The 9,133-nt window shown below is 33.0% G+C and overlaps 1 long non-coding RNA gene across 1 annotated transcript; it reads left to right on the top strand.

The window, feature by feature from the left end:
• Positions 1-1,264: 1,264 nt before the first annotated feature.
• Positions 1,265-8,930, top strand: LOC140432184 (uncharacterized). The gene is made up of 2 exons (XR_011949770.1): positions 1,265-1,462; positions 8,600-8,930. It is a non-coding gene; the product is annotated as an uncharacterized lncRNA (long non-coding RNA).
• The last annotated feature ends 203 nt before the right edge of the window (positions 8,931-9,133 follow it).

The following is a 9,133-nucleotide window of genomic DNA, read 5'->3' on the forward strand; positions in this document are numbered from 1 at the left end:
CGCGCTATCTCAGAGTGTATCATTTCTCATAAGAGTGATTGTAGATCAAAAAAACCTACTTGTGCTTTGGCAGAGCATACTATCGATCGCGAAGGGAGATAATCTGTGAATTCTACCAAAAGTACTATAGGACAGTTATGGTAGGGTTTTTAAAAACTAGTGATGTAAGAGAGAGACACACTGGTCCAATAAGGGCAACGCAACCGGTACCTGACAGGTTTGTTTGCCTTCAGACATTACACAACCCCAATATTACAGCTAGCCAGCTATGAAAAGAGCTTCAAAACATTCATGACATTAATGTCTCTACTCAAACTATAATTTTCACGCTAGACGTCCCTTTTGAGTTCCAGTTTTAACCCGTGGGAATCGCACAAGGAGATTAGAATGGGCCAATAAATATTAAATTTGGCAAGAACGAGAATGGGCAAACATTCTTTTCGCCGATGAATCCAGGTTTGGTTTATGACCCGATTCACGAAGATCGTGGGTGTTGCACACCAGACAACGCATTTTGCTTGCTAACCGTTCAAGAAATTAACAGATATCAAGGAGGAACTTTGATAGTTTTGGGCTGAATTTTAATAGGTTTTCGAACGGATCTCGTTCACCCGTTCATATTCAAGGATCTTTAACAGCAAATTAATATCGAGATCATATTCATGAACCTATTTTTCGAAAGCACGTGCGCATGTTGCAAGAATCATGAGAAATTTTTTAGAGCAGAACAATATTTACATATTAGGTATTGCCCTGGCCTGCTCAATCCCCTGACTTGATATATGCCCCGAAAAGATGAGTAGAGCAGCAAGAATTAGCGTTTCAGACAAGGAAATAGCTGGGAAACTGCGTTCAGTTGCCATGACAACAAATTGAGAAAGACGATATTGACAAGACGTATGCCAGAACGATATCGAGCTGTCGTTAATAACATACTACATTCTACTAACAAGTTCCTACGACTTTATTTTTAAATTTTAGTTGATAATTTTTGTTTAATTATTTTTTAAAATATTTTAAACTATCTGTATACAACGACCGGTCGTTGTATTAGTGGTGTTAGAATTACCATTTAATTATTCTTTGATTACTTTGCCCCCTACACGATTTTGATGTGTGTACGTAGAGTTTTTAGAATAACGTCAACAATAATTATTGTATTTCACATTTTATATTACGCACAAACAATAAACATTTTCACAATATTTTTATCATAAGAATAATAAGGCTTTTGCATACTCCAGAAATCAATTAATCACCCATTTCGTGTGGGTCTTGTCAATATCAGTGTGCAAACCTTCCTGCACACGACACGACAGTAACGTTCATAATAATAATTATTATAAAACCAGATAATATTATCTTACATTCTACTTTAGTTAGCTGTGTCGTACTCGTGTCTATTTAAGTATTAATAATTCAAATTTTTTGGTAGTTTGTTTACGTTTGTGTATTTTTATCGGTATGTATTTAAACTGTCAATTTTATATTAATTTGTACTAGAAACAAAAATAAAATTCTACGTAGAACAGTTATTTCCATAAAACGTTATTTAATTTTAATAAAAATCTTCCAAGAAAAAGATTTCATGAAATTTTTAACATTCTGTGGCAGGCCCTATAATCAGTTCATGTGTATTTGTGGTAATTTATGCTTTGTATATAAGTGTGTTTATAATAATTATTGCACTTACAGTTATAGAAACAATGGTTATAGTTATTAAGGACAGTTAATTAATTCAAGTTTCTTGCTTTAGTCTGTGGGCTTTTAATAAAAGTTTTATTTGGAGTTCTAAAGTTGTTTGTATTTGTTTTCTTAACCGTTGTCTTTAGCTCTTTATATCCTGAGAATTTATATCTTGCAGGTTTCTTGCTTCCATTGCCACATCTACTTTATCTTCAGGCTATTCTTGGTTTCTCTATACAATCGATTATATCGAAGTTTGAATTCATAAGTTTACATCCTTAAGATCCCTATATTATTTATTCTGTCCATTTTGGTGACTTTATAATTTGTTCTATCTCGGTCGCCCTTATTTGTCTTTATTTTTGTTACTTATTCTCCAGGTCAGTATGATTCTATAATATGGTGTTCTATAATCAAATTTTGGTTTTGCTTGAAATTATTTTATTCCGTAATATTGAGTTTTTTTTTATGTCATCACATCTCCCTCAGGTGTTCTTCTGTTTGATATTATTAATCCCAAATACATAAATTTATATGTTTTTTTGATTAAGGGCCAAGGTTCAGTCAGGGTACTTGGAAACACTATTTGAAATTTCATGATGAAACAGCATTTAAAATTTATTTAAAAATATACTGTTTCATATTTTAATAACATAAAAGCTTTTGACTATTATACGAAAAGTTTATTGTAGAATGTCATAAAAACTAGTAAGAAAAAGTCACAAAAAAAGAAGGTATCCAATGTTTCCATTTACCCCACAAATTTTAAGAAAAACCTAAAAAAGGGGGTAAATGTAAACAACGATCTCTGGTTCTGTTAAACATAATCTAAACAAAACTGGAGTAAAATGATACATGGTTTGTAATCTAAAAATCGTGCAAGTTGGTTCCATTAAACACGCCAATGTTTCCAATTACCCCCGAATATATCAAATGTGCTAAGGAAACTTAAAAAAAAATTATTATTAAAATAAAATACATAGTAGGTATAACAAACGAATTTTTTAAATTATAAATATTCACTTATTTACTGACGTTCAAAAATATCTAACTTATTAGGAAACTTGTAAAACATTCTTTCGCTTTTCATAAAAATATTTGGCTCAGGGGCTATACCAATAATTTGTTGGAAGTTGATGAAACTAATGTCAGTTTCCTGTAGGGTAAATTGCTTGCAGGTACCATTCATACATTTTAGAGCTATAACCTTAATTTCATTTTCATCCCAATCAACATCTTCGATCATACAAAGGTATATCTAAGATGTTGTGAGCCTTTTACCGTCCTGCTGGAGTTTGTGGTGTTCTGCAGCCTCTAGTTATTGTCGCTCTTCTTCTACCGGTTCATCTCATGGACTGTCATCACTCCCAGCATAAGATTCTTCTGTTTCAGTTGCATCAGATGACGACAATGACTCTTTACGTTTCTTTGTATTTGTATTTTTACTTGGTACTGAACTTTATTTCTTTTTCTATTTCCTTTCTGCTTTCTAAGATCCTCCTGTTCCTTCATTCTGTTCAAAACGTCACTAGCAGTTAATACTTCTCCATAGGCCAACTGTTTTAGCCGAGGGATTATCTTTTTCTTTGTGGGAGCAATTTTTTTAACTGTGCCAGAGTAAAGTTTTCTTGTTGTTCTTGTTGACTCCACATAAAATATACGGTCCAGTTTGTCTTTGGTTGGAGAAATAAGACTAGACATATCTAATTGTGTAATTGATGTTGCAGATTTAGCTACAGATCTTTGGTGTTCGGATGATGATGGTTCAGCTTCATTTATTAATGTTTTGTTAATAAATCTGCTAGTATTTTTGTTATTTCCATCTAAAGTATTTTCACCAGAAGTCTGGGAGGAGAGTATTTTTTCTTTATAAAACTGAAGCTGCTCTGAATTAAATTCGGATTCAGGAAATTTTTGACTATTTACGGGATACAGACCAGTAGTCTCAAAACCAGATATAATATTTTGTGAGATCATAGCCTCCTGCCAAGTTTCACTTAGAAGTTCTACGAATTTGTCCCTAGATAAACGCCCAGTACCTTCCCCATTCTCTTCTTTCCATATGCTACTAACTTTTGATCCCATATATATTTAACTGATTTGAAAACACACTTATCAAGTGGTTGCAATTTATCCGTTAAATGACTGGGAAACTTAATAAGGTCAATGTTATGTTTGAATGCTTGTTCAATTACTTGAATACTTATATGACTTCGGTACAGCGGTACAAAGAGTACAGCTTTTTAATTTGATAAATTTTGTATCTCTCGAATTGTTTGCACATGTAGTACAAATCCATTAAAAAAATAATGACAAAATTGAGGTTCCTCCATCCAACCATTCTTGATAGAAGCGTAAAGAGTTCCTGGCATGGCCTCTGGTGATACCCATCTTGCTTGGACAGCAGCACCCTTAAAAACGATAAGCGGTGGTAAATATTTTCCATTTGCTGAAACACATGCGAGCACTGTCGTGGACTCCCGTCCAGAACCACCAGAAACTCTGCATAGAGCTTTATCCTTTGATCCTATAGCTCTAAATCTGGAGGGATCACTATTAAATCCACTCTCGTCAGCATTAAAGACAACATGGATTTACCGATGTCATTGAGGATTGAGGCCATTATTTTGAACAACTTCTTTTAGTTTATAATAGAAATCGCGTTTCATAAATGCAAGATACCAATCTTCATCAGGGATGCCATCTTTGAAGCGAGTTTTTAGGCACTTTTAGGCAACTACATTTGCAACTCTTTATCGCAAGGATAGCCCACATTTGTTCGGGCTTTTAAACATGTCACAACATGGTTTTCAATTTTGTCTGACCACGCAGTAGACACACCAGCTCCCATCTTATCAATTGGTATGTTTCCGCCCTTTATGCAGTTATAAATAACGCAATGTGGAATACTGTAATAAGCAGCAGCCTCCTTATATGTTCTTTTTTTTTGTTTTGACGTCTGCCACGGCATTTACTAAATCATTCAAAGAGTATTTTGATGGTTTTCTCTTTCTTATGTACTTTCTCGGTATTTTAAAAATGGCAAGACCTGTAACAAAATAACTCCCTTAACAGAAAAAAATTGATCTCCATTTACCCCACGTTGTTTCCATTTACCCCCAACAGGGGTTTTGATTTACCCCAAGCTCAATATTTAAGGGGGTAATTGTAAATACTTAATGTACTTACTTCTTGTAGTAAATAACCTTTACATTAACATTTTAGGCAATATAAGGATTCTCATAGCAGCTATAAATTATATAATCACTATACTTACCTAATACAGAAAGATAAAATTTGTAAAATATTGGCACTGTTCTAAATCGATTTATGTGTTTAAAAACAATCAAATTTAAGTTGCTCAAAATGGGGATTCACTTGGCCGGTAAACAACTGAATGTCATTTCACAGAATAAGCAAAGATGGAATTGCAATTCTGTATATGTGATATTGTTGCCATATTTTATTTCTAGCCGTCGTTTTCTGTTCGTACTGTTTTCAATCACCCCTGTTTCCAATTACCCGTACTGACCCTATCTTCATTCGCTCATCTCAAGTTTTCTTATATTGTTTCTTTTTGTTGCTAAGTATTTGGTTTTGGTAAGGGTATTTTTTTATTTCTTGTAGGTATATCTACTTCTATTATAATTGTCTAACCATAAAAACTGATTTTATATCGGCGATAACTCAATGATCGCCATCGAAGCTTAAGGTGTACAGGGTGCGGCAGATAAACGGCAAATTACAAATATCTAAAGAACTAACGGTAACTGAATCATGGAAATTGGGATGAAGGGGTTCTGAAGAGTGACAAATAATTTCATCTATTTGCTACTTTCGGTTATAGCGGAAGTTGTTTATAACTTAGTTATTTTAATGGCATACACCCTGCATATTTTTTAATTTTAGAAATATTCACATTACTCTGAACAAATACTTCCCTATACCTATTGTGAACCGTTTTTAAGTTATAATGGTTTTTATATAAAAATTACACTTTTCTGGCATGTATATAAAGTTCAATATACTCTAATCTTAATAGAATAAAAGTTAAAATTCCTTAGAAACTTATTAACCCGATACAGCATTACATTTACAGTATAAAGTTGCCTTTTTCATTTTACAGGGTGCTGTCAAAATTGGTATAATAAAATCGGCATCTTAAGCATTAAATTTCGTATAATTAGCAAGATCAAGATTTAAAAAAAAAATTATTTGGTATGATGAACTAAAGTTTACAAAAAATGGTATGTTTCAGAGTTCTTGAAATATTTAGAATACCGTAGGAACTTTAGGGCAGCATTGCAATAATCATTTTGTCGTCTTAAATGGGCTATGCATTTTGCTTCTCTCTTGACTAGATGCTTTGTTATCATTGTCGAGTGTTTCGACTGTTTTTATTTGTTCTTGTGGAACTACGATATCGTTTATTGTTGCTTATATTTTAATCCTAGGTATTGACTCGTTTACCTTCTTAAGCCATATTAATATTAAATTGGCTTGTCTGTTTTTGACGATTCTTTCTTCTATCAGTTCTTCTAATGTAAATGTGATCTATGTGATCTATACATGATTTTTTTGCTGTGAATTGGCATTTTTCTTATGCAGTGATCTTATGTTCTCCAGTCTCTTCCTTTATATATGTTTATAACTTTTGAGCGTGGTCCATATAATCTATATCGACTGTATATCTGTATATCTGTTTCTTAAAAGATCTCATAATTTTTCCATTTTCTAAAGGGATATAATATTTATGTCTTTATTGATTTCGACGATACATCGATACATCATTCTATACCATCTGTGAGCAAACTGCAAATAAAATGTGACTAAACTAGGTACTCCAGGTTCTCACGTCCAGCAAATTTTGCTCGTCCGCTGCCACTTCATCCTCCCACCTTTTCCGTGTTCTTCCTTTTGATCTTGCGCCCTACATTTTACTATTTAGGGCTCTTTTTGGTAATATTTCAGTCTCCATTTTTACTACATCGTCAGCCCATCGAAATTCCTTAAGTTTGACGAATTCTGAGATCGGTGCCTCTTTAAACAGTTGGTAAAGTTAATGGTTGTACTTGGATTCTTAGGACTGATTTTTCTTAGGACTTTTCTTTCGAAAACTTCCAGCTTTCGTTTAATAATAGTTTTGTAAACCTGATTTTCGATCTCCAGTGTGTGTTTTTGAAGCGGAATACATGAGCGAGTGAAAAGTAAGCTTTGTTTTCTCTTACTCTTTTTCTTTGAATTTCTTTTGCTTCTGTTCCATCCGAGTAATGTAACTTTCTACAGTTTCAATATTGTCCTCTAATTCAACTCCTATATATTATACCTATCCATAAATATATAGGATCAATTCCTGTTTAAATAGATTTTGAAGACCTTGCCTAGTATAAATATTATACAAATGAGGAACAATCTGTCTCTGAAGCATGTCCCATACATGCTCAATGGAAATAATATCTGGCGGTTGTTCTGGTCATGGTTAAAGTGTAACATCCTTATTATGAAACCAATCTCTTACTGTTGATGTAGTATGTGGCATATGGAAGTACAAAAGCTTATAAGATCAGATCAATATATTGAGTTTTATTTAAATTGCCTGAGTCTCTATTGTCGACCAGATGCTCTACAAATTCTTACTCCTCTTTAATCAGGGTAAAGACAAAACCTAGCTTCATCTGTGAGTAACACAGAACGGCATTCTTGTAAGCCACACCCTATTCTGAGTCCACGATTTCCATGACGTAACATGGAAACCCTCAATGGACGTCTGTCGTGCGACTCAGTTTCATGTAATCTATTCCTCAAAGTTTGGCCAAAAATATATAACAGTCAAAATATAGTAATGTTGTGGGTGTTTTCTAAAACTTCATGGAGTTTATGTGCAGTTGTATGCACATTTCGATAAGCTACTCCTACCGATCCTGTCGACGAGTCGTTTCACGTTGATGGCCCATCAACCTCAATCATATTCATAGCACTTACCATTTTAACGTGTGTTAAATGCCGACGCTTCATGACTATCTTTGCATTATTTAATAATCTTGTTTTAATAAAATTATTAAAGAAAATACAAATTTAAAATTTGATGCAATATTTCTTTACAATTTAAAGCAATTAATCATACGTATTTGAGGAGCTGTCACTTTTGCTAATAAAAGAGTCCATTTGACAGATTACTTTACATGGAATAACTTAGTTTGTATTATGGCGGAGGTTTCTTGTTGCTTTAATCTCCGCCATCTTCGGTATTAACAGTCTTCTTCCGAATCTTCAAGCTTTATACTATTTACCTTGTTTCGTCTTTTTGGTGGAATATTTGGCTCTACCTCATGATACAGGAAAATACAATACTTGGGTCAATACCTGAGGGGTGAAAGATATGGTTTACTCCGAATCAAATTGGAAGGTAAAGTACAGAGCTAAAGATCAGTAAGAAGACGCCAGTCCAGAATTCATAACAGGAAGACCTGAGGAGATGGTTTGACCACTTATCCGCAGAAAGAAGCCATGCGCAATAACAAGTTCTGATATAAAGTTAATTGCCGTGATTTTTTTTTATGTTTTTTTGTCAATGCTATTGTTTACTTTTGGTCGTTTATCAATATTTTTATATTTTAATTTCTTTATATGATTTAGTCGGAAAACTCAAAACCACCTTTAGGTAAATCTATTTTCAATGCATTTAGTTTATCCTTTTATCTCTTTCTTAATTGTCAACATTCTGTGCCACATCTTGTGACGGGTTTCACTATACTTTTATATTATAAATTTAATTTTGTTGCCATTCAAATTTTGCCGATTTCCTAAATTACGAATTTTTTGTTACCACCATACAAAAATAAAAAATATAATAAGTTAAGCAATTTAGTCAAAATTCAGAAAGAAAACTAATTGAAAATTATTTTGTTTTTAGAAAATGGATTGTTGCAAGAAAGGCGAATCCCGTACCATTGTTAAACAATGCAAATTCACAAAGAAAGATGGCACCGTAGTAGACTGTGAATGTACCTGTACATGCACATGTGAAAATGACTGTAAAGGCCAAAACTGTCCTGGAAAAAATGGTTGCAATTGTGACTGCTCTGAAGAAACAGCCAAGTTGGGGCCTGATGGAAAATATCGTTGCACTTGCGAATGTAAATGTTAGTAATGTAGTGCTGTTAATGTATTCCGTATATTTAATTTGTAACTGTTTAGCACCTTAATTGATAAAAATAAAACTGTATTTCATACATGACAAATAAGGCTATATTTTTATTTTCTTTTAATAAAGCATTTTTGAAACACAATATTTTCATTTATACTTATAGGGTATTTTATTCCATCTAATGGAAATATTTTGTTTCTTTATGCCTACCTTGTATTAAATTACAAAATGAAAAAAATCAAATTGTTCTTCTATTTTACAAAACTTGATCAAAACAATAATGAAACTATATTAAAAAAC

Source organism: Diabrotica undecimpunctata, unplaced genomic scaffold (assembly GCF_040954645.1).
Source record: "Diabrotica undecimpunctata isolate CICGRU unplaced genomic scaffold, icDiaUnde3 ctg00003138.1, whole genome shotgun sequence".
NCBI classification, from domain to species: Eukaryota; Metazoa; Arthropoda; class Insecta; order Coleoptera; family Chrysomelidae; genus Diabrotica; species Diabrotica undecimpunctata.